Source organism: Plutella xylostella, chromosome 2 (genome assembly GCF_932276165.1).
Source record: "Plutella xylostella chromosome 2, ilPluXylo3.1, whole genome shotgun sequence".
In the NCBI taxonomy this organism is placed as follows: Eukaryota; Metazoa; Arthropoda; class Insecta; order Lepidoptera; family Plutellidae; genus Plutella; species Plutella xylostella.
In genome coordinates, this window is record NC_063982.1 from 3,240,620 (window position 1) to 3,263,877 (window position 23,258).

The window sequence follows — 23,258 nt, forward strand, 5'->3', positions numbered from 1 at the left end:
TCTAAGTAATCATCAATTTTATAATAAGCTTTTTTACTGAGTTTCTCTTTAATGTAACACTTAAACTTATTCTCTGGCATTTGAGCAACTTCTGCTGGAAGCTTATTATAAAATCTAATACAGTACCCTAAAAACGATTTATTAACTTTCGCCAGACGCATCGCTGGAAAAGCCAGCTTATGCTTGTTCCTAGTATTAATGTCATGATTACTGCCAATTGTATCAAAAGTTGAAATATTCTTTCGTACATACATTAAATTGGAAAAAATGAACTGACATGGAACTGTAAGGATGTTAATTTCTTTAAATAGTTCTCTCAATGAATCCCTGGAACCAAGTTTGTATATAGAGCGGATGGCTCTTTTCTGTAATACAAATATAGTTTCAATATCAGCTGCTCTACCCCAAAGCAAAATGCCATACGATAATAAGCTGTGGAAATAACTAAAGTAAACTAATCTTGCGGTTTCAACGTCGGTCAGCTGTCTAATTTTCCGTACAGCAAAAGCTGCGGAGCTCAACCTTCCAGACAATTTTTCAATGTGAGGTCCCCACTGTAACTTTGAATCTATAGTCATCCCAAGAAAGACAGTATCATTAACTAGGTCCAATTTATTCCCATCTAGAATAATGTTAGTATCGCATTGTCTAACATTCGGCAGTGTAAATTTAATACATTTCGTTTTCTTAGAATTCAATAGAAGATTATTAACGGTAAACCAATCGTGTATGTCAGATAGAATTGAATTAATTTCATTAAAATTATTTTCTCTTCTTTTAACTTTAAAAAGCAAAGAAGTATCGTCAGCAAATAAAACTATATTAGTCAATTTTTCAACCATAAAAGGCAAGTCATTAATATAAATGAGGAATAAAAATGGTCCTAGAATAGATCCTTGAGGGACGCCTATTTTTACATGAGCCCCCTGTGATTTAGTATTGTTAATATCGACCCTTTGTTGTCTCTTGTCTAAATATGAAGATATCAAATCTAAAGCCTTTCCTCCTATTCCATAGTATCTAAGTTTCGAAATTAAAGTCTGATGGTCTACACAATCAAACGCCTTCGACAGATCACAGAAGACTCCAATAGCATCGTGATGGTCTTCCCAGGCGTCAAATATGTGCTTAATCAACGCAGTACCGGCATCGGCTGTTGATGTGCCTTTTGTAAAACCATACTGCTGGCTATGAAACAATCGAGCATCATTGAAATGCAAAAGCATCTGACTGAGTATGACCCTCTCAAATATTTTACTCAAAACTGGAAGAACCGAGACAGGCCTGAAATTTGCAGGGTCCTCCATATCCCCACTTTTGAACAGAGGTATAATTTTACTAAATTTCATAAGATCTGGGAACACACCTTCAGCGATACATTTATTAAAGATGTTAGCCAAAATTGGGGCGATTTTATTAATAATAGAAAGAACAAATTTAACTGACATTCCCCACAAGTCTTCAGTTTTCTTCATATTTAATGACTTAAATGTTTTTATAATAGTTAATGTATTAATATATCTGAATTTAAATTCCTTATCGGTTGAAGGTGCGTTCTCCTTCGTCAGGGTTTCAGCTGCTGCAGCCGAAGAATCCAGGTTACACGTAGTCTCTAAAGGAATGTTCGTAAAAAACTCTTCAAAGACCCTCGCCACCGCATCATTCGATGTTATAATGTCATTGCCTACCTTCAAAGATAAATTTGTCTCGCGTGTTCGATTCTTCCCCGTTTCGTTATTAATAATAGTCCAAACGGCCTTAGATTTGTTAGCAGAGTCTTTAATCTTGTTATTAATAAAAATTGTCTTCGCACAGTGACAGACACATTTATACATCTTGCTATATTTCTTCACATAAGATTGAAAGTCAGGTCGGAGTATGAATGTTTTCATCTCATACAGATCATATAATGTCGCCCTGCTTTTGCGAATACCCTCTGTAGCCCAGTCACAAAATTTAATTTTATTGTCAATCAAAACTTCCTTCGTTTCAAAATTACTCTCAAACTCATCAGCTATTATCTTAAACAAGTTACTATACATCTCATTAGAATTGCAATCTAATTTAACATTCGGAAGTTTTTCGTCTAGTTTCTTCAAGTAATTGTCAATTTTCTTTGTAGTAATCGGTCTGCATCTCACCTTAGTTTTATTTGTCTTGTCAGTGTTTACTAAGGTAATGGTCTGCCCACTGTGGTCTGACCTCAGACAATTAATCACACTACTGTCTTTAAACTCACAGTTACAGAATATGTTATCTAGACAAGTGGCTGACGTGGGTGTAATTCTAGTTGGTTCCAGAAAAACATTAAAAAGATTAAATGATTTAAAAAGTAACAACAATTTCGACCTATTAGGAGAGTCACCTAATAGGTCAACATTAAAGTCACCACACACTATTACTTCCTTTTTACTATTGGAAGCTAACCTTAGAACATCCTCCATGACAGTCTCAAAGGTAATAAAATCACCAGTAGGTGGCCTGTAGGTACATACTATTATATACTTATTAAGCTCTGCACATGAAATTTCTATATGGTGTTTAACAGAAAGAGCAACTATATCCTTTCGTTCTTTACATTTACAATTTTCTTTAAGAAATATAAGTGACCCACCATGCTCGTTGATATTTCTGTTAAAACAGCTTATAAGTTTGTAATTTTTTAATTGGAACATCATTTTATTCTCGTCTAACCAATGTTCTGTGATACATAAACAATCAATGTTAAATTTTTCCGAAAATAGTTCTATTTCTAACAATTTAGAAGAAATACTCTGAATATTCTGATGTACCAATTTAAATTCATTCTTAAATGTCTTGTCCTTCGATAGTTTCGAGCCGAGAGAGCAGTGAACTGAATCAATCTTTATATCAACGCTATGATGCTCTCCCGTTGTCTGAAAATCTAATTTAAATCTACTGTACTATTTTCAGTATTACTACTGACGGTGTCAATAGGGACACAAGTTTTCTTCGTTATAATGCTTATAACTGAGTTAATAAGAGGAGCTACTTCTGTAGCTAAACGTCGTTTCTGATTTAAGGACAGAAATAAACTGTCCCAGGTCAACTTAAAATTATCTACATACAAATTAGTATCAAAGAAATTGATACAGTCAGATTTATAACACGCATTGTACATATTTTTATTTAGGCTACATGTCATATAATTGTATTTGTCAGGCAGTGTGCAAGAATAAGGAAATGCACAAACAAATATATGTTTTGCAGGAATGCTTTCTAATATAGCAAAACTTCTATTTATATCAGAATTTGACACACCTAAACTATTTCCCACCATAATTAATATAGTAGTTTTTTCGGTGTACGACCTCTCTGAAATCAGTTGTACTATTTGTGCGAATGAAAGTTCTGGGTAACAATGATTAACAACATTTCCAGTTAAAAAAATCATAGTGAACACAGTTTTTAAGGCATAACAAAATGCAAGAAAGATTTGCTACGGTATATTCACGTCAATACCCTGCTGAAATGGAAATTCTTGAAAATACACTTTTGTACATAGATCAGTTTCTCAACTGTATTTGTGTGAGATAATCCGTAACAGAAACCAATTTTTTTGAGTACAAGTACGGGATGGAGTGGAGGGAAATAGTCCAAATTTTGAATGCGTCTTTAACTTGAACGCCTGAAAGATCCGCTACTTTATTGTAGGTAAAGTATGCCTTATCTTACCAAAATTCATACTGAAATTTATCTTACCTGAAACTAAATCATCAGGTACCCCTTTAATAAAGAAATTCATAGTGAAAACAGTTTTAACGCCTTACAAAACGCATGAAAGATTTGCTTCAATTTATGTTCAAGTCAATACCTTGCTGAAACCGAAATTCATATTGAAAACTGTATCCCCCCTGAAACAAAATCATAAGTACCCCTTTTATAACGAAATTCATACTGAAAACAATTTTTAATCCAAAACAAAACACAACAAAGACTTGCTACGGTTTGTTCAAGTCAATCTGCCTGCTGAAATCGAAATTCATACTGAAAACTAATCCCACCTGAAATATAATCATCAGTACCCCTTTAATAAAGACATTCATAGTGAAAACTGTTTTTAAGGCGTAAAAAAACGCAAGGAAGATTTGCTACGATATGTTCAAGTCAATACCCTGCTGAAACCAATATTCATACTGAAAACGTATAACTATCTAAAACAAAATCATCAGTACCCCTTTAATATAGAAATTCATAGTGAAAACAGTTTTGAAGGCATAACAAAACGCAAGAAAAATTTGCTACGGTATGTTCAAGTCAATACCCTGCTGAAACTGAAATTCATACTGAAAACTGTTTCCCACGTCAAAAAAAAACGTCAGTACCCCATTAATAAAAAAAAATCATAGTGAACACAGTTTTTAAGGCGTAACAAAACGCAAGAAAGATTTGCTACGATACGTTCATGTCAATACCCTGCTGAAACCGAACCAAAAGCATCAAAGCACCGCGCGGCTGCTTGCAGCCCGCGCCACAACGCGACCTCTAGTTATTATAATATATAAAGCTGGATTACCACTGACTGACTGACTGACATGATTGTTCTCCCAGAAGGAGTCATTTTTTGATATACAAATGTTTTAGGGAAATGTACAGGGTGCTCGGGTGAGTAGAGAAAAAATCCGAAATTTTAAAAAAAGTTGTAAAAAAAAAAATTTTTTTGTGTTCCTCCATTTTGGTGACCATACATTTTTTTATATTTCGAGGGTGTATTAAGAATGTCTGACAGATTATAAAAAAAATATAAAAAAATAAAAAAACAAAATGGCGGCCGAGTTGTAGTTAAGCAAAGTTTAGGGCGTGTCAGACCCGACTTGAGGTGAATTGATCTCCCGGTAGGGGGGGTGGTGGGGGGATGCTGTTTTTTGTAAACGGTGGAGAACATGATGAAATTTAGGGGAAAATTCCAAAAAATGTATTTTTTTTTATTGCGGGGGGAGGGGAGATTTTTTTATAAAAACGTGTTTTTTCGGGGATTTTCAAAGCATTTTTCTATTGTGTTCGAGGCATTTGACAGGTTTGACTTGTATGGAGCGGTTGTGTAGTTTGACGAGTAGAGTTGCCATGTGAAAGAATTTTCCCCATTTTTAGGGTAAATTTCGAGATTTTCCCCAAAAACATGAAAAGTAGAAATGGCCACTTTTGATTTTAAAATTTGATGCAGTTTTGTCGGAAAGACTCGTACTAATGACATTTGACCATTTTTATTACTTTCGACTGGCAACCCTGCGCGATAGGCGAGATTATATTTTTTCCGATTTTTTTACGTCGACCCAACTTGAGGTGAATTGATCTCCCAGAAGGGAGGCAGGTGGGGTGATGATTTTTTTTGTACACGGTCTGATGTATGGTGCAGTTTATGGGAAAATTCCGAAAAGTTGAAAAAACAAAATGGCGGACTGCTTTGGCGGCCATTTTGTAAAAGTGACTTTTTTTCACGATTTTTGATTGGATTTTTTACCGATTTAGAGTGGTTGGGGAGATTTGTCTTGTATCGCGCATTTGTGTAGTTTGTTGAGTAGACTATACCTACTAAATAAAATTTCCCCATTTTTAGGGAAAATTTTGAGATTTTCCCCAAAAACCTGAAAAATAGAAATAACCATTTTGGATTTTAAAAAATGATGCAGTTTAGTCAGAAAGGCTCATACCAATGACATTTGACTATTTTTATCACTTTCGGCTGGCAACCCTGAGAAATACGGGAGATTATATTTTTGAAAAAGTTCGATGTCGATTCAAGTTGAGGTGAATTGATCTCCCAGAAGGGGGGAAGGTGGGGTGATGTTTTTCTTTGTTCATGGTTGGATATATGGTGAAATTAATAGGAAAATTCCGAAAACTGCAAAAATCAAAATGGCGGATGAAGTGGCAGCCATTTTGTTAAAGAGAAATTTTACATGTTTTAAGGCTATTTCACCTGTATTGAGTGGTCTGACAGTTTTGACTTGTAGAGCGCGTTTGTGTAAGTGAATGCACTTAGTTTGCTTATGAAATAAAAACTCCCCATTTTTAGGGAAAAAAACAAAATTTCCCCAAAAACATGGGAAATTTTACATAAATATGCAATTTTATCGTTTTGTGATGGTCTGAGGGGATTCGAATGTATGGCGCGTTCTTGTATTTAAATGCATAGATTTTTAATTAATAATAAAAACTCCCCACTTATAGGAAAAAAAAACAAAATTTCCCTAAAAACATGAGATATTTTACATAAATATGCAATTTTATCGTTTTGTGATGGTCTGAGGAGATTCGAATATATGGCGCGTTTGTGTAGTTAAATGCATAGATTTTTAATTAATAATAAAAAACTCCCCACTCATAGAAAAAAAAACAAAATTTCTCTAAAAACATGGGATAATTTACATAAATATGCAATTTTGTCGTTTTGTGATGGTCTGAGGAGATTCGAATGTATGGCGCGTTTATGTAGTTAAATGCATAGATTTTTAATTAATAATAAAAACTCCCCACTTATAGAAAAAAAAAACAAAATTTCCCTAAAAACATGGGAAAATTTACATTTTATCGTTTTGTGATGGTCTGAGGAGATTCGAATGTATAGCGCGTTTGTGTAGTTAAATGCATAGATTTTTAATTAATAATAAAAACTCCCAATTTATAGGAAAAAAAACAAAATTTCCCTAAAAACATGGGAAAATTTACATAAATATGCAATTTTATCGTTTTGTGATGGTCTGAGGAGATTCGAATGTATAGAGCTTTTGTGTAGTTAAATGCATAGTTTTTTAATTAATAATAAAAACTCCCAACATATAGGAAAAAAAAAACCCTAAAAACATGGGAAAATTTACATAAATATACAATTTTATCCCTTTGAGATGGTATGAGGGGTTACGAATGTATAGCGCGTTTGTGAAGTATGAAGAGACTAATGAATGTGGAGGAAGCGAAAGTATGTCAGGATCGTGGCACATGGAGATCCATAGTCTCTGCCTACCCCTCTGGGAGACAGGCGTGAGTATATGTATGTATGTATGTAAACTATAACTATGCAGGTCATAGTGTAGTGGTTTTATTACCTACCTATAATAAAACAATGACTACCTCTATCTATTATTTTACTTATTATATAAACTGTGTCTAAATTATACCAACTTAGGGCTGATTTTTAAATTGCCAGATAAAAGTTATCAGGAGAATAATTCTTATAAGTACTGTCCTGTGTGAATGTTTGTATTAAACTGTGTCACAGCTATTTTATTAGTCAGATAACTTTTATCTGGGTATTGAAATATCAGCCTTTGGAAAGACATCTGACAGAACCCTTATTACATTCGAATAATGGTAGTTTTTGTTTGTATCAAATGTCTTTCCCCGGGAATGGAATATAGTCACTAGATTATTGGATTGGATTGTATTGGATTAGAAATCAAACAATGATTAATTTCTTGATTAAGGATTTATTTAACTCATCAAATTATTATTATTGAACCCATTTTGACAGCTACACAAAATTAACAATTTAATTATTCTTGATAATCCAATCAGTTTATTGTTATATAAGGTGTTATAAAGTAAAATTGAATTATAATTAATTGTTTTTCTTTCCTCTGTACAAGTTAACTTCATAAACACATTAGTAGGACTCATTTCCAGAATTTGGCAACTACTTAACCAAATTAATGTTTCTCTTAATTATTATTAAGTATTCTCTTAATTGTTCATTAGGTTCATAAAATAATAAATAAATTAATCACTATTGGCAGGTAGGTAGTGTTGTGGCTGTGGCACTTCTTGGCTAAGTGTTCACTCACACTCTCTTTGTGATCTCATCTAATTTGTCAGGTAGACTCTCATCTTTCAGCAGTTTTCGAAAATTGTATATTGTTCCTGTTGCAGGTAAACATCAAGTTCTACCTTATTTTATATTTTATCTTATATTAATCTTTCAGTTTTCCCATCAGCAGGTAAGTAGTAGATAGGTAGATAGTTAGTGACACTCATTATTTTAATTACAGTCAAGATATATGCAAGATGTTAGTACTTTTACCTATTAAAAATGTATTAAATATTCCCACTTTCCCAGTTCCCAAAATCTACGTTTTTCGTTTTATCAGTTTTATGTCTACAAAAAAGAATCTGTGGTATCCGTCGGAAACGTCAGAAATCATCGGAAATCGATACCACAGATCATCCGATCTGTCATTCTTACAGATAATTAAATTATCATCAGAATAAGGAGTTACAACTAAAAGGAAACCCAAAAACATGGTGGTAAACATTGAAGAACTCGCTCTACTGCTGTAATTATTATTGTTGTTTAATTCACAATATCGAATGGTAATTTGAAATCGAAAAAAACTTAAAAAATCAAAAACCAACAGGAATCAAACAGCAGAATCGTAGTCGAGGCGACCCGACACGGCACGGCACGTAGTGTTATTTTCTCTATGGGCACGGCGGCGGTGGCGACAACCAAGCCAACCTTCCCTATTTTTCTACATTCGAGTTCGTTTCGACTTGGTTTCGACACTCATATAGACGTCAGAAGCAGCATCTTATGCTGGCACCACACTTGGCTATTCGCATTTGTTTTGGATGTTTGATGTATTTGCTAAATACCAAAAATATAGGCGAATTCGGCAATCATTTCGAGGAATATAACATGTATACCGACCACACACGATATGGTATTTTTTGATAACAAGCAAATAAGAATAGCCAAGTGGCATGGTAATATTAGTTAGGTACACTTGTTTGCTAAAAGCTGCGTACAGACCGGCGGTTTCGTTGACCTTCGGTGCTGCAATCTGCCCTGTATTATGTATGATAAATATCCATCGTTGGGCGTTCGTTGGGCCGGTCTGTACGCAGCTTAAAGCAAACCACGCACTAAGCGAAACCAATACGATAAAATTGTTCTTATTTAAAAGATAGCTCGTGGCAGATTCTTGCGCTTCTTTAAGGATTTCAAATTAGGATCGTATTTCATTAACTACTAACTTTACTAACACGATATGAAAGATGCCTAAATAGTTCTTTTTAATAATAAATCATTATAATGTTAGACGAGCGAGAGTCTGGAATGAATGACCTTAAAAAGTATTTCTTTTAAATCATTGTCTATGGTTTTTGCATTAAAAAATATAAGTGTTTCATGAACAACCACTGTTTTTTACCTCAGACCTGCCCTGTATTATTATGTATGATAAATATCCATCGTTGGGCGTTCGTTGGGCCGGTCTGTATGCAGCTTAAAGCACACCATGCACAAAGCGAAACCAATACGATAAAATTATTCTTATTTAAAAGATAGCTCGTGGGATTTCAAATTAGAATCATATTTCATTACTAACTTTACTAACACGATATGAAAGATACCTAAATAGTTCTTTTTAATAATGTTAGACGAGAGTGTGGAATGAATTTAAAAAATCTTTCTTGTCATTGTCTATGGTTTTTGCATAAAAAAAATATAAGTGTTTCATGAACAACCACTGTTTTTTTACCCAGTTTAACGAGGGCGCTGGTGTCTATGTCAAATAAAGAGTGTCAAGTAATGTTGTCTTGTTATAGCCACCGCAGAAGGGCATTTTTTTAAGTTAATCTTTACAAGAAACAAAACTTTGCCGCCAATTTATTAGAAAGGAGCAAGAAAAAAGTTAAAGTGAAAAATTTTGTTGTCACTTTTTGCTTAAGTTTCAGAGGTGAGTGCATGTGAATATTTGTAAATTTTCTTGAAAGTCCCTTAATGTTTATTTAATTATGATTTAATGATATAGAAGTATCAATTGAGTCTAATGGGCAATAAAAATATATATTTATGTTACTATTTACCTAAAATAGACATAGTGGGAACAGTGAAATTTCTCTACATCTCATCAACTCCAGGAACCTTTTCCGTTCCTAGATAAAGTGCAAATATGTACATTTTAACAAATTTACAACATTTATATGGAAGGTTTTTTGTGCTAAATGTTAAGTAAGTACGTATTTATAACTCTAATTTGAAAAAATCTAGGTAGTCTAGGTACTTATCTAAAATGGCGTCATGATGCTAACGACGCTAATGCGGTGAAAAGATTAGCTAGACAGATCAGTGTCAGATTAATCGTGTAGCACTTAAATTCAGACTCCTTTCGGGCACCTCAATATCCATAACTCCTTGCTGAAGTTGTCTGTTGGAAATAATATAAGTAGGTACCTATATTAAAGTTTTATTTTATTTTTTAAAATTGGAATACCAATAGCTTAAACAACTAACATTAAATTATGAGCAATAAACTTGGTATAACGATGTTGTAAAAGTTGTAAGCTTATCCTGGTTGCCTGTAATACAAAATCTATTGTTTCTGGTTTACTAATGGTAATGTTTCTGGTTTACTTATGGGTCACCAATGAGTTACTAAGTGGGATATGTGTAGTTAACTCAAAAATTGGAAACCTCTTTGTGATCACTACAAAAATCTTTTAAATTTATTAATACTTATATCTATTATTTTCTCTCTGTGCGGTGTCAGTGTCTGCATGTGACTAACTTGAATGTAATCTTTGTGCAGTTATTATGCATATCTCCAAGTTATCTCCACTACTAACCATGGACCATTTCTCATCCTGTCAGGAATTAAATCCAAATCTCTGACGTGAGAGGCAGGCTAGCTACCACCTCTGATAACTTTAATTATAGTACTTCAAATAAGTTAATTATTAATTCGTCAATTAAAATAAGACATAAAATTCTAAATCCAGATAATCCCAACTTATTATTTCATTAACTGTGTTCATTCATTATTAATTTTCCTGTTAGAATGGAATATAGTTAGTATTCCAAACTAAATATAGTAGAAGTACCTGAAATTAACTGAATTTTTTTCAAAAATTACCAACATTAGCAATTTCACCCCGTTGAAGTGGTCAGACAGATTTATTGTATATGGCTAATTTGTGTAGATAAATACAAACAATAATTATTTAAAATAAAAACTCCCCACTTGTAGGGAAAAAATCAAAATTTCCCTAAAAACGTTGAAAAAATTAGCAATTTCACCCCGTTGAAGTGGTCAGACAGATTTATAGTATATTGCACATTTTTGTATATAAATACAAACAATAATTATTTAAAATAAAAACTCTCCACTTGTAGGGAAAAAAACAAAATTTCCCTAAAAACGTTGAAAAAATTACCTACATTAGCAATTTAACCCCTTTGAAGTGGTCAGACAGATTTGTGGTATATCGCGCATTTGTGTAGATAAATACAAACAATAATTATTTAAAATAAAAACTCCCCACTTGTAGGGAAAAAAAACAAAATTTCCCTAAAAACATTGGAAAATTTACATAAATATGCAATTTTGTCGTTTTGTGATGGTCTGAGGAGATTCGAATGTATGGCGTGTTTGTGTAGTTAAATGTATACAATTTAAATTTAAAATAAAAACTACCCACTTATGGGGGAAAAAATCAAAATTTCCCTAAAAACGTATAAAAAATTACCAACATTAGCAATTTCACCCCGTTGAAGTGGTCAGACAGATTTATGGTGTATGGCGTATTTGAGTAGATAAATACAAAGAATTATTTTTTTAAATAAAACTCCACACTTTTCGAGTAGAAAATATTTTCCCTAAAAATATACAAAATGTAAATCAACTTTACCACAGTGTAAGTGCCGACTGCCGAGCGCAGCGAGGCCATAGTCCTTCTACAAGCTATACCAAAATAAAACCAGCCGAGCGCAGCGAGGCATCCGACAAGTTTAGTAAACCATAAAGGAAAGAAATCCGAGCGAAGCGAGGCATAACGTATCATAATTATTAATATCAATAAAGAAAAACTACGGGAAAAGTCCAGTTTAAGAAGTGGAAAGCCGAGCGAAGCGAGGCATAACGTATTATAATTATAAATATTAATAAAGAAAAACTTCGGGAAAAGTCCCGTTTATGAAGTGGAAAGCCGAGCGAAGCGAGGCAAAACAACCTAAACCATCAATCCAAAACCTAGAGAGCCGAGCGGAGCGAGGCAAAACTACTGAAACCAACATCCGAAAACCCGAAGAGCCGAGCGAAGCGAGGCTAAAGCACAATAAACAGCAAGTGCCTATGTAACTGCAGAGCCGAGCGAAGCGAGGCAAAACAACCGTGACTACCATTCCGAGACCTGGAGGGGAGCCGAGCGAAGCGAGGCTAATGTACTTTAATCACCAACTACCTGTTTAACTGGAGAGCCGAGCGCAGCGAGGCAAAACAATGCAAACCACCATACCGCAAACTCTGGAACGCCGAGCGAAGCGAGGCAACACTACTAAAACCCTCGTCAACACAACTACCTATACAGGGTGTTACAAAAAGGGTATACTAAGCCGAAACCTACATATGCAGCATGGTATATCTAAGCCCGAAAAAGAAATCAGAATTTAAAAATTCGCGAAAAAAATTTATCAATTTCCATAGAAACTATGTTGGTCACGTGACTTTTTACTATGGAAAATGACTTTTTAACCTGAGAGCCGATTGTGGCAAAGAAATACCTTGAATGAATAAAAAAGAAAGTCAAAGTGTTGGTTTGGGTGCGTTTATACTCGTAGTTCGAATTATGGATTAAATTGAAGTATTAAAACATAGTTCTGTAAAAAATTGTCTTAAACAGCAAACCTCCATAAGAAATTAATGAATAAAAAAGCCTGTAAATTTCATTGCTATGAAAAAGTTTCTCTTGAGGACAGATTAAACTAATAATCGAGATGCTAGAAAAACGCGCGAATGGAGGTGAGTCAGATTTATGAGGTGTTAAAGAACCCAATATTTGTACATAAAACTATGTCGCCTCAATACTAGGTAAAGTTTACGAAACCAAAAATTGTCCACAAAACAAAGGCAAAAGCTTCAATACCCACATGCTGATATCGAAATTCATAATGAAAATAGTTTTTAAGGCAAATATAAACATTCCTGTGAAGTTTTTTGTAAAGCCTGAAATATCCGTTGAATTATGGCAAAGTCAATTCCGATTTGTTAACAAATTTCATACTGAAATCATTTTTCAGCTACGTTAAATGCTTCCATATAGATGTTATACCTATATTCAGACTGAAATTAGATTTCAAGGGAAAACGAAACCCCTTAAATGTTCGATACGTTAAGGTTAAGTTAATAACCGTATCTTACCAAAATTCATACTGAAAACTTTATCCCACCTGAAACAAAATCATCAGGTACCCCTTTGATAAAGAAATTCATAGTGAAAACAGTTGTAAGGCCTTAGAAAATGCAAGAAAGATTTGCTACGGTTGAGTAGTTTGATGAGTAGAGTTGCCATGTGAAAGAATTTTCCCCATTTTTAGGGTAAATTTGGAGATTTTCCCCAAAAACATGAAAAGTAGAAATGGCCACTTTTGATTTTAAAATTTGATGCAGTTTTGTCGGAAAGATCCGTACTAATGACATTTGACCATTTTTATTACTTTCGACTGGCAACCCTGGGCGATAGACGAGATTATATTTTTTCGGAATTTTTTACGTCGACCCAACTTGAGGTGAATTGATCTCCCAGAAGGGAGGCAGGTGGGGTGATGATTTTTTTTGGACACGGTCTGTTGTATGGTGCAGTTTATGGGAAAATTCCGAAAAGTTGAAAAAACAAAATGGAGGACTGCTTTGGCGGCCATTTTTTAAAAGTGACTTTTTTTCACGATTTTTTATTGGTTTTTTCACATGTTTAGAGTGGTTGGGGAGATTCGTCTTGTGTAGCGCATTTGTGTAGTTTGTTAGGTAGACTACACCAGTTAAATAAAATTTCCCCATTTTTAGGGAAAATTTTGAGATTTTCCCCAAAAACCTGAAAAATAGAAATAACCGTTTTGGATTTTAAAAAATGATGCAGTTTAGTCAGAAAGGCTCACACTAATGACATTTGACTATTTTTATTACTTTCGGCTGGCAACCCTGAGAAATACGGGAGATTATATTTTTGAAAAAGTTCGACGTCGATTCAAGTTGAGGTGAATTGATCTCCCAGAAGGGGGGGAGGTGGGGTGATGTTTTTCTTTGAACATGGTTGGATATATGGTGAAATTCATGGGAAAATTCCGAAAACTGCAACAATCAAAATGGCAGATGAAGTGGCAGCCATTTTGTAAAAGAGAAATTTTACATGTTTTAAGGCTATTTCACCTGTATTGAGTGGTCTGACAGTTTTGACTTGTATGGCGCATTTGTGTGTTTAGGTACGCTTAATTATTATATAAAATAAAAACTCCCCATTTTTAGGAAAAAAAACAAAATTTCCCTAAAAACATGGGAAATTTTACATAAATATGCAATTTTATCCTTTTAAGATGGTCTGAGGGGATTCAAATGTATAGCACGTTTATGTAGTTTAATGTATAGAATTTTAATTTTAAATAAAAACTCCTCACTTGTAGGGAAAAAAATCAAAATTTCCCTAAAAACATGGGAAATTTTACATAAATATGCAATTTTATCCCTTTGAGATGGTCTGAGGGGTTATGAATGTATAGCGCGATTGTGTAGTTAAATGTATAGAATTTTAATTTAAAATAAAAACTCCCCACTTGTAGGGAAAAAAATCAAAATTTCCCTAAAAACATGGGAAATTTCACATAAATATGCATTTTTATCCCTTTGAGATGGTCTGAGGGGTTATAAATGTAAAGCGCGATTTATTTATTTATATACACTTTATTGCACACAAAAAAACAATTTTTACACAGAAGCATTTTAAAAAACATAGCTTATAATTTGCGCACAAAGGCGGACTTATTGCTAAAAAGCAATTTCTACCAGCCAACCTTTGATTGGTGGTTATCGAAAGTATGTAATGTAAGCTCTTAAAATGTACAATAATAAATTTAGGTATGTAAACAATAACAAAAATAACAACTTTAATTTAAACTAACAAAATGGGATATCTACCTATAATTTAATTAATGCCTAAACCTTAAACAACTACCTATATTACAATAAATAGAATAATTACTAATATACTTAAAATATAATACATACCTATATCTACAATATATAATATAATATAATACATAAATATATACTTAATACATAAACATAATAATACATAAATATATAATAATATCTACCAACCTAGGGTTTGATAATAATGATTCCTCACACTCTTCTTAAAAGTTGCAATTGATGGTGACATCCTCACGCTCACAGGTAAGCTGTTCCACAGGCACGCCGCCTTCATAGCAAAGGAATCGCCATAAGAGGCAGCGTTATGTTCAGGTATACTGAGCATCTTGTTCTCATTAGATCTCAACGCACGTCCATGCGAACTTAGGAAAGAAAATTTTGACTTCAGATATTCAGGGGAAGCTGGATTATTCAATACATTGAATAGCAAATTGAGAATGTGAGTATTCCGGCGAAGACGAATTGGGAGCCACTTTAATTGAGCACGATACTCTGAAATATGATCATACTTACGTAAACCGAATATAAATCGGATACATAAGTTCTGGAGACGTTCGAGTTTGTTGAGTAGCTCTTCAGTGAGGTCAAGATAGCTTACGTCAGCGTAATCGAGAATCGGGAGCAGTAAAGACTGTGCCAGCGTAATTTTGGTGTTAAACGGTAGAAAGTACTGCAAGCGTCTTAGACTGTGGAAAGATGCAAATACTTTCCTGCTCACTGCGTCGACCTGTGGGATCCAAGAGAGGGTTATGTCCATGATCACGCCTAAATTTTTTACGGATGATACGTAAGGTATGTCTGTTTGATCATACCTGACCTTTCTAGCAGCTGTGAAATCTATCTTGCTCAACATGCGAGGGCTGCCGATTACAATTGCCTGAGACTTAGTAGGGTTTAGTAACAGCCCAAATGACTTAACCCACCTAGAGATGATCTCCAAGTTGTCATTGATGAGGGTTACAGCTGCATCCAAGTTTTCAGGTGGTACACCAGTATAGAGCTGGAGATCGTCTGCATAAAGGTGGTAGAGAGAGGTAAGTTTACTAGCTAAGATGTTGATAAACAAAGAGAAAAGCAAAGGAGAGAGAACGCCACCTTGGGGAACGCCAGCAAGCACAGGACACCAGGAAGAACAATCGGTGTCAGTACGTACACGCTGCTGACGCCCCTTGAGATAAGACTCGAACCAACTAGTGACTGCCGGAGATACGTTAAGAGAGCGAAGAATCCCAATGAGTAAATCAAAGTCAACCGTGTTAAATGCGTTGCTGAAATCCAGCAATGTAAGGACAGTAACATTTCGGTTGTCTATATTAGCTCGGATATCATCGGTAACTTTGATAAGAGCGGTTACTGTGCTGTGGCCAGGACGAAAGCCAGACTGGAAGGGATTAAGGAGACTGTTATCGGAAAGGAAACTGGAAAACTGTTCAAAGACAAGGCGTTCAAGGACTTTTGAGAGAAAAGGTAAAATTGAAATAGGTCGGAATTGGGACAGGGACGTTGGATTAGGTACTTTTGGCAAAGGAAGAATGAAAGCATTCTTCCATATCTTGGGAAACGAACTGGAAAGGAGGGAAAGGTTCATCAAATTTGTGATATGCGGTAAAATGACGTCCAATATAGGGTTGACCATGTGAGCACTAATATTATCAATGCCGACAGCTTTACTGGTGATCTCCGATATGCATCTCTTAACGTCACGGCCAGAAACAAGTTTGAAATTGAAAGAAGGGCAATCGGGGACCGGCTTGGTAGAAAGGTGATTGAGAGTTTCGGCTTTAATTTGATCATTGAGAATCAGAGGTGGAGTAGAGAAATGCTTGTTGAGAGCAGTGAGGTCAAAGTCGATGTTACAGGATGCCTTAGTCTTCCCAATGCCCAAAGTTTTAAGAAAGTTCCATAACTGTGAATTGTCACAATTTTCAATAGAGGAATGGATGTGTCGGCGTTTTGCATCCCTACACACCCTATTACAGCGATTTCTCAGCTCTTTGTACAGTCTCTCATGCTCCTCGGTTGGCTGCTTCTTATAGCGGAATTTGGCGTGATCACGTTTGGACATGAGGCATTTAATTTTGTCAGTCAGCCAGGGGGCTGGCAGCTGTTTCACACGGACTGGACGGAGGGGTGCGTGTTTATCAAAAAGGTCGGTGAGTAAAGAGTTAAACAAAGCAACCCTCTCGTCAATGTTGTCAAGATCATTAAGCTGTCCCCAATTAATGGCTTTTGCATCTTCACACAGCTGCTGCATGTCCACCTTTCCAAAATTACGCTGGAGAATAGTACGCTTTTTGGGTTTGGGGGGACGAATCTTGTATGAAAGGAAAAGAAGATCGTGATAAGAGAAACAGTCAGCTGTTAACTGACCGTGCCTTAACACGAGATCGAGAGAGGATACCAAAATTAAATCAAGAAGAGTGGGTTCTGAATTAGGTGGATGGTGGGTAGCATTGAGGGGTGGAATATGCAAATTCTTTGAGGCGACAAGAGAGTTCAAAGATTTGGCCCGAGAATCGTTTTTAAGGAGACACGTGTTAAAATCGCCCATGACTATCGTGTTATCAAACAAAGGAGTGTACTCATCAAGGAGCTTTTCAAATGATTCGAAGTAGTTGACAGTCATAGATGGGCTATAGTAAACTCCGAGGAGAATCCTGCTGTGGCCTAGACGTACTTCTAGCAGGAGGTGTTCTGCCTTTCCAGAATACTCACTCGGAGACTTACTGACAATGGAATAGGGAATATGACTACGAAGGTATATTGCAACTCCACCGCCGCCCTTGTTGATGCGATCATTGCGGATGAGCTGAAATCCAGGTAAAGGATATATAGACGAGTCGAGGGACGGCTTCAACCAGGATTCTGATACAAGGACGGCGTGAATGTCGCTGTTATCGAAGGACGTAAGCATATCGGGATAGTGTGCCGGAATACTCTGCGCGTTTATGTGAACTACATTGAGAGATTTCCGGCAGTTCGCAAATTCGCGATTAAGGCTCGATGAGAGCGGAACGTATGACAAGTCGCAGCTGCTTGTGGAACTAATAGAAGAGCAAGAGAGAAAAGTATCATCATCAATATCACTGTTAGCAGAATCATAAGAACTCATACTATATAATATATCTATCTAACTAATATACCTATATATAAATAAATATATAACAAATTATAATAATAATATAGAAAATATACTTTTAACAGTTATAGTTATAACACACTAAATAACAAATTATACTGTGTACCAATATTTCCAAGTGTACCGAACACCCCTAAGCATAAAAATAATAATAATTAAAATGCCCTTTAAACCTACAGTAAATACCTACAGTAAAATTTAAATACATAAAATAAATAACTAAGCGACTTATATTTTCTAACATACAATGTCACTACGTTTCTCGTTACTTTGTTTAATAATTATTCTGAGTAAAGAGCTAAAAACTAACACACAGAGTAGAAAATAAAACAACAAACAATTTATGACAATGACAATTCGGTCTGGCAATCTGTCTCAATGACAACTGACAAGTGACAACTAACAAACGAGAAAACGAAAAACTAAAAATACACACTAGGTTATTCAAGAAAATAAAATAAAAATACCTTCATATTCTACCATGGAACAAACCATAAAGGAGAATTACACACAAATCAACGCTTGCCCTTGGATGGCACGCTAGCCTTGCTCCTAGTCACTGGTGCAGCAGCTGCTGAGGTCGCCGGCATGCTCGCCTTGGTCGCAGGCTTATCGCCGGGCGTCCTGGCGGCCGCCGCTGTGGTAGCCGGGGCCACTGCAGGATGCTTCCTACAGAGCTCATCCAGCTGCACCGCCGAGACGATCCGCACCTTGTTGCCGTCGGCGAGTTTGATGAACACGGCTCCATTCATGGTCCAGCACGCGTTGACGCCGAAGTGTCGGCGCGCGCGGGCGTAGAACTCCTGTCGGCTCTTCGTAAGGAACTCGCCGACGACTATGCCACTGGATTTCAACTGCGTCTTGCGTCCCCATATAGAGGCCTTCACCGAGATGCCTGCTAGCTTCACAAGGATTGGACGTGACCTTTTTGGGTTTTTAACACCAATTCTGACGCAGTGCTGGATCTGAGATCTGTCAAAATCAGCCAAACCCATCTTGCCAGACACAATATGAGTGATGAGTGCTTCAGGGTCTTCTCCGTCATTCTCTTCAACCCCGGAGAACAACAAAGCATTTCGTCGACTTAGGCAGTCCATCTCCTCCACACGTCCGGCCAGGCTGGTCACTTGATCCTGAAGGAGGCGCAGGACACCCACAACCATCTCCTTGAAGGACGCAAAATCTCTGGCAAGGTCCACAAGCTCAGGTTTCTGTTCAGATGAAGTACTTGCATTCAACTTCTTCTCAAAATCATTCAACCGGGAAGTGATCATTGACTCTATGCTCATTTGCTTTTCAAGAATATCCTTGGCAGTGGTCATTTTGCAGTATTGTGATTTCTGTTATTGTTGATTGTGTGGTTGTAAACAATAGGTAGGGCCAGTCAGTGAATGAAAGAGTTTACAACATAGAGGTGTTGGTATGTGCTGTTAATAATTATTGGTCTATTTTGTACATATCCCAATCAAAAATATGTGAGAAATATGTGGTTTTAATTTAATTTACTATTTTAAATTAAAAGAGTTACTAAACAGAAATGTTACTTTTTTTCGCTCCTACCTCCAAAAAAAAAATAAAAAAAAAAAAAAAAAAAAAAAATTGTGCGATTGTGTAGTTAAATGTATAGAATTTTAATTTAAAATAAAAACTCCCCACTTGTATTGAAAAAAATCAAAATTTCCCTAAAAACATGGGAAATTTTACATAAATATGCAATTTTATCCCTTTGCGATGGTCTGAGGGGTTGTGAATGTATAGCGCGATTGTGTAGTTACATGCATATAATTTTAATTTATAATAAAAACTTCCCACTTTTAGGGAAAAAAATTAAAATTTTCCTAAAAACGTAGAAAAAATTACCAACATTAGCAATTTCATCCCTTTGAAGTGGTCCTACAGATTTATGGTATATAGCACATTTGTGTAGATAAATACAAACAATAATTATTTAAAATAAAAACTCCCCACTTTTAGGGAAAAAATCAAAATTTCCCTAAAAACGTAGAAAAAATTAACAAACATTAGCAATTCCACCCCTTTGAAGTGGTCAGACAGATTTGTAGTATATGGCGCATTTGTGAAGATAAATACAAAGAATTATTTTTTAAAATAATAACTCCCCACTTTTAGGGGAAAAATCAAAATTTCCCTGAAAACGTAGAAAAAATTACCAACATTAGCAATTTCACCCCTTTGAAGTTTTCAGACAGATTTGTGGTATATGGCGCATTTGTGAAGATAAATACATAGAATTATTTTTTAAAATAAAAACTCCCCACTTTTAGAGGAAAAAGATTTTCCCTAAAAAGATACAAAATACGTTAATCAACTTTACCACAGTGTGAGTGCCGAGCGTAGCGAGGCCATAGTTCTTCTACAAGCTATACCAAAATAAAACCAGCCGAGCGCAGCGAGGCATCCGACAAGTAACCCTGCCATAAAAGAAAGAAATCCGAGCGAAGCGAGGCATTACGTATCATAATTATCAATATCAATAAAGAAAAACTACGGGAAAAGTCCCGTTTAAGAAGTGGAAAGCCGAGCGAAGCGAGGCAAAACAACCTAAACCATCAATCCAAAACCTAGAGAGCCGAGCGGAGCGAGGCAAAACTACTGAAACCAACATCCTAAAAACCCGAAGAGCCGAGCGAAGCGAGGCTAAAGTACAATAAACAGCATGTGCTTATGTAACTGCAGAGCCGAGCGAAGCGAGGCAAAACAACCGAGACTACCATTCCGAGACCAGGAGAGGAGCCGAGCGCAGCGAGCCTAAATTACTTTAATCACCAACTGGCTGTTTAACTGGAGAGCCGAGCGCAGCGAGGCTAAACAATCCAAATCATCATACCACAAACCTTGGAGAGCCGAGCGCGGCGAGGCAAAACATTTCAAAACATTATACCACAACCACCGAATAGCCGAGCGCAGCGAGGCAATACAACTTAAGTATAACCTTACCGTAAAAGAGGAGCCGAGCGAAGCGAGGCAAAACAAATCAAACCAACATACCGCAAACCCTGGAGCGCCGAGCGAAGCGAAACAACACCACTCAAACCCTCGTCAACACAACTAGATATAACCTGAGAGCCGATTGTGGCAAAGAAATACCTTGAATGAATAAACAAGATAGACAAAGGTTTGGGCGCGTTTATAGTTCCAATTATGGATTAAATTGAAGTAAACCATACTTCTGTAAACAACAATAGGAAATGTTCAAAGTGTGTGTGTTCGAAAGAGAATTAAAAAAAAATAAAAATAGTCTCAAACAGCAAACCCGAGTAAGAAATTAATGAATAAAAAAGCCTGTGTATTTCGTTGCTATGAAAAAGTTTCTCTTAAGTAGGTAAACTAATAATCGAGACGCTAGAAAAACGCGCGAATGGAGGTGAGCGGTGGTAACTCAGTCGGGTAAGAGCCCGCTTCTCACGCAAGAGATACGGGTTCGAATCCCGGCGCTGACATGTACCAATGAGTTCTTTTAACTTAAGTACAATGTATACCATCGCTCTTACGGTGAAGGAAGACATCGTGAGGAAACCTGCATATCTGAACCCACCAACCCGCAGTGGACCAGCGTGATGGGAAATGGTCCAAGCTTAGGAAGGCAGTTAAGACCTTGGGGATATGCACAAAGGTTCCACTCGAAAGAGCCAGGTGTAGGTACTTACACACAATAGAATAGAATAGAATAGGAGGTGACTCAGATTTATGAGGTATTAAATAATCCAATATTTGTACACAAAACTATGTCATCTCGATACTAGGTAAAGTTTACGAAACCATAAAATAACCATATAGATCAGTTTCTCTACCGTATTTGTGTGAGACAATCCATTATTCATAATTTAAATAGTTTTCAAGGCAAATATTAACATTCCTGTGGAGTTTTTATTATTTAAAGCCAAATTCAAGAAATATCTGTTGTACACTCCCGGGCAATGAAAAAGTTCCACTCACAAAATGCCGACACCATACGAGCCCAATTTTTACAAAGATTTTTTAATTTAAAATTGGAACAAAATATTACCGTTTTTAGTTGGTTGTTGCAGAAGACGGCATTAAGCTAGATTTTCCGTTTAGCTTTTCTCAGTTGAACCTTTTCACTGCCCGTGAGTGTATTATGGCAAAGTCAATACCTATCTGTTACAAATTTCATACTGAAATTAAATTTCAAGGGAAAACTAAACCCCATAAAATATTCGATACGTTATAGTCAAGTGAATAACCGTATCTCACCAAAATTCATACTGAAAACCGTATCCCAAATAAAACAAAAATCATCAGTACCTACCCCTGTTATAATGAAAACCATAGTGAAAACCGTTTTTAAGGCATAACATAATGCAAGAATGATTTGCTACGGTATATTCAAGTCAATACCCTGCTGAAACTGAAATTCATACTGAAAACTGTTTCCCACGTCAAACAAAATCGTCAGTACCCCTTTAATAAAAAAAAAACATAGTGAACACAGTTTTCAAGGCATACCAAAACGCAAGAAAGATTTGCTACGGTATACTCAAGTCAATACCCTGCTGAAACTGAAATTCATACTGAAAACTGTCTCCCACCTAAACCAAAAGCATCAAAGCACCGCGCGGCTGCTTGCAGCCCGCGCCACAACGCAACCTCTAGTATATATATAAAGTTACAGCTATTTTACTTACACTTAAGAATACTAAATCGGTGAGCTATGTCAGTGACTTTAGCAAAATTCAAGTTTTAAAATAGCTGTAAGTTTAGGTGGGTTGGATATTAACCAGCATATGTTATACTATATGCATAAAGCATATGTATATTCTAAAAGGGAATTTAAAAATCTACAACTTCTTTCCTATTAATTTTTTTCGTTTATGAATACATTTAAACAATATGATGCAATGTTTATGAATGTTTTGACTTGATTTTTTTTTTTGTAAATTTCAACTTTTTCCGAGGTTATAGCTCGGTTAGAAATTAGAAAAAAACATATGATATAAAAGTTTTAGATAATTTTAAGAACTTCAATTTTATTACTTAAAAATATTTCTCTCCGATGCACCGTTTTCGAGATTCATTCCTTGACTGGACTATATGTAGAAATTTTAACACTATTACCAACTTGTATTTTATCGATCAAAGCTAAATGTTTGTTGTTTAATTAATGTCAGATACTAAATTGACAGATTCAAGGTTCATCAACC

General features: G+C 35.6%; 1 protein-coding gene across 2 annotated transcripts in view; it reads right to left on the reverse strand.

Annotated features, from left to right (window-relative positions):
• Window positions 1-23,258, reverse strand: part of LOC105391825 (metaxin-2) — a 40,878-nt gene that overhangs the window by 10,891 nt on the left and 6,729 nt on the right. The gene's annotated exons all lie outside the window — the stretch shown is intronic.